Raw genomic sequence first — 4,709 nt, 5'->3', positions numbered from 1 at the left:
ATTCCCTAAATGAAAACAGTTTCCTTATGTTAAACTGTATAAGTTTTCCTGTCTTTACTTAATCCTCTTTTAATATCAATCATTTTACTAGCAAATTTTCTAGCATATGTTTTATTAGATGGAAATTATTTCCACTCTTCCCATTCTTTCGCTCTGTTTATTTTCTTCTCTAATTTCTAGGTAACTGGGGTCACTTGTCATCTTTTGACTCGAATTTTATTCATCATAAGCATTGTAGCATCAATCATTTTCTTTAATGAAACCTAGCAGAGTGAATAATTTGAAAAAATTAACTACCAAATAAGGAGTAAAAATTTCGTTTTCCAAAAAAAAAAACAAGTAAGAAAGTATGGTCGTTCAAGCCCGACCATATAATACCCTACACTAGTAAAAGAGCAAAAACATTTTTCTTTTAAAATTTCAATAATTTATATTTTTGAGTGATTTTCGAAAGTGGACCTTATATGGGGGCTATGACCAATTATGGACCGATCACCATGAAATTAGGACGTGTGATTTATGTCTATATGAAAGTTTACTATGTTGAATTTTGTGAGTACACCAAAATTTTTAAGCGATTTATGCCGAAAAAATAATATGTACCAAATTTGATCGAAATATCTTCAAAATTGCGACCTGTACTCTGCGCACAATCGACTCAGAAAGTGATTCTAAGTCGATCGGTATACTTTAAGGTGGGTGTTAGATTAAATTTTTTTGGCGTTACAAACATCTGCACAAACGCATTATACCCTCCCCACTATGGTGGTATAGAGTATAAAAATAAGGAAAATGTTCTGATAAATACTAGATTCACATTTGCCTCTACAAATTCTTTATTTACAGTTTTTCTTTTTTAAATTCCAAATAACAAGTAATACAAAAAATATCACATTAACAAAGAATATTTAGAGAAAATTTCATCTACCTAAGTCCTCCCATGTAGGCCACTCAATGGACAGACAGACGGACGGACGTAGCTAGATCGTCTTGGAATTGTATAAGGATCCCGGTGCGGATCCAGGGGTGTGAAAAAAGGAAACAGTAAAGTTTTAATATAAAAAGAAAGATGTAAAATAAATTGTATTTTATTTCCTCCACCCAAATTGTTGACCTGGACCAGTGCCTACTTTTGTGGGTATGCGATGAATAATTCCATGTGTAACAAACGGAATGACAAAATCAATATATCCCCCATCTTTTTGGTAGTGGGTACAAACATATTATTCTGTTCTTAATTTAAAAATGTTGTTTTTTAAATTCTTGAAATTATTCTTCAATTTATATGTGTTTTTAGCTGTTTAAAATCTTGGGGTCATTTTAGTCCTGTATGCAGCAAAGGGTTAATTTCTATTGTTTCTACTTAAACTATCTAGTTTGTAACTAATTATGCAAATATTTAAATCGCACAGTGATTTTAACTTTTCAAAATGTTTGGGGTCATTTTAGGCCCAAAAACACTGATGGGTTAATATATATATTTTATGATTAACATTAATTGTAGACCTCCCACAATAATTGTTTTTAGATTTTAACAAAATCCAGCAAAAAATACCCAATAATTTAAAGAAATAGATTATGTATCAAAATTTAACCTTTAAACTGGTAGCCCAAAAGGGCTAATTTCTATATTTAATGCTTAACATATTAATTTTTTTACCTCTCAAGATAAATATACCTAGATCTCATCAAAATCTAGCACAAAGTAACCAAATATTTTAAAGATAATCAGCTATTTTATCAAAAAATTAAACTTAAATTTAAACAAACATTTGTATCAAAGACTTAATTTAGAAATTTTCTTTTTAAAATTTCTAAAAGAGTTTATTTTAATCGTCATGCTAATATTAATTATTACCGTTTATTGTTTCGTAGAATTTAAAAATTTCGGAGTAATTTTAGTGTCAATATAGCTGAAAAGGGTTAATTTCTATATTGTTTTTGCTTAAAATATAAATTGAAGATCACCAGATAATTGTTTTTAGATCTTTATTAAAATCTAGCCAAATATATCGAATGTTGCTAAGAAAAAATGTAAATTTATAACAATTTGACCTTTGACCCGTGAGTGTTAAAGTTGTTTTTGAGGCTTAAATTTACCACAAATATTTACTGCTAATAATCTGCATTTTAATGTACACAAATTGTTGTTTTAAAATAAATTTAAAAAAAATAAAAATGTTGTGCTTTCGAATAAATTATTGGCAAAAAATCCAGCTTTTAGAAATTAGCTATGACTTTTTCCCATCTTTCTTTCAACATATGGATTGCGAGCTAAAATAACTGCTCATCTTTTGAGGCCAAGAACGAAGCAAGACAACTCTGTTCTAAAGTGAAGCGTATCCCAAAGAGAGAGAGTGCGTTCTGCATCGATCGAAACAAATAGTAGTTGGACGGTGCAAGGTCTGGACTATAAAGCGGTTGAGCAAAACTTCCCAACCACTTCATTATAAATACTTTTTAACAGGTATTGCAATATATGACCGAGTGTTGTCATGATGTAATATTACGGTTTCATGTTTGGCCGCATATTCTGGACATTTTCCGCCCAAACGAATCAGTTGCGTTCGCTACAAGGTTCTTTGTGATAGTCTGGCTAGATTTCAGCAGCTTATAATAGATAAGACCCTTTTGCACTCATCAAATACAGAGAATTACCTTAGCGCTATGGATATTTGGCTTTGGTGTCGATTCGGCTGGTTGGCCGGGCTTCACATACGATCTCTTACTCTTCGGGTTATCGTAATGGATCTATGTGATGATTTGGTGCAAAAATGATTTTCTTTTATAGCGTTCAAGCAGAATTTCAGACATACAAAATCGTCTTTCAAGGTCTCTTGGCTTCAATTCGTATAGTACCCAATTTTCTTTCTTTTGGATGAATCCTGCTGCTCGCAAACGTTTTGAAATTGCTGATTGAGTAGCTCCCAATGATCTTGCAAGCTCTTTTTGAGTTTTACAACAATCTTCATCGAGTAATGCCTCCAATTCTTGGTCTTCAAACTTTTCTGACTGATCTTAACTGAACAAAGGTTCGTTCGCCAAATCATAATTGTAATTTCCGTTATTTTTTAGCCACGCCCACTTAAGCTGTAATTAAAACTGTATAATCTCTGGTCAGAAAGATTAAGGAATTTTTTGTGGACTATTTAGGGGAGAGAAATTTGTGAAAGGTTCGCCAGCAAAATTATATTCGTAAGCCGAGTTATTTTTGAGCCACGCCCACTAAAACTGTACTATCTCTTAACAGAAAGATTAAGGAAACTTTGTAACCACTATGTCTGTGTTTTCTGTTTAAATAATGCTGTTAAATTTATTCCTATTTAAAAACAAAAAAAAAAACTTTAAAATCTATTTCATAACATCAAAATGCATTTTAAAACTAAAAACTTTTATTTTTTCTTTGTTATATTTCAACAACTAAAAACAGTATAAAAGTGCATGGTCGCTTAGTAAACAATACGAATAAAATATGTAAAGATATAAAAAAAATCATATGAAATTAATACCAATAATAATAAAAAAAACCATACAAAAAAGTGAAAATACTTGTACACACACAGTAAACTAAACCAGAAACCGAAAACTGAAAACATATTAACATACAAAATGAACTTGAGTTCGCTAAAATTAATAATAAAAAAAATAAAATACAATTTTTGCAATAATAAAAAAAATGTTGGTCAACCGGACAATAAACTAAAAACAAAATTGAAAATTAAAAACTAAATCCACAAAACAGAGAGGAGCAGACAGACTAACAGGCAGGCAGACAGCCGATGAAGAAAAGAAACTTGGACAGGCCAAAACAAAACAAAAATTAATAATAATAAAATTAAAAATAAATAAAACAAAAAATCGAAAGAAAAAATAAAATTATGAAGACAATGATGGTGATCGTCAGCTTGACTATGCTTGATCAAATCACTTGGATAACGAACAGTGGCTTATTGGGAAATACTTACTTAAGTTCACAAGAGAAATATGTATAATGACATTTATTTTTATAAAGTTTTGTGCAAAAGTTTCTCTATTGCACACTTTAACATTGAAATTATTGCACAGACCCCCCCCCTCAACATTTATAACACTGAGATCTATTGAGTAAAGAAACGTTCACATTGTTTAAATATTTTATGGAAAAAGAAAACTATATTACACTAGACTTTAAACAGATATTTATTTAATTAAAAAAAACTATTCATTCAATAAATACCACCACTTAACTTTTTTTTGGACACTTTAAATAAGCTTATTTCGTTATAATGGTTTGAATAGTGTGAACGTATCTTAAAATAAGCTAGAATTTGAAAAGTTCTCTAAAGCTCCAACATTTTTACTTATTTAGTAAAATTGCTTGTGTATTTTAAAGAACTTTAGAATCATAGAAAATACACGTAGATCGGAAACTTTCCTGTCACAGACCTAACTCAGTTGTGAAAAACCTAAGTAGTGAGAATGTATTTTTTAAAAGAAACTATGTGAAAACAAAAACATTATTCGTATGTGTGATTATTTTGAGTAATTTCATTGTTTGAGTTTTTTCCTGATTCCGCTCTATGTGTATTTCTCGATGTTTGGAATGTTATTAATCACACAAACCCAAAACAAAAAATTTCTATATTTTCTAAACTTTAAAAATTTTGTTAAAGACATTTTTCACAATTATTAGGTATTAATCTTCAAGAACTTATAGCTTGAGAACAGGT

Source organism: Calliphora vicina, chromosome 5, assembly GCF_958450345.1.
Source record: "Calliphora vicina chromosome 5, idCalVici1.1, whole genome shotgun sequence".
NCBI classification, from domain to species: Eukaryota; Metazoa; Arthropoda; class Insecta; order Diptera; family Calliphoridae; genus Calliphora; species Calliphora vicina.
Note: the sequence above shows the minus strand (reverse complement) of the source record.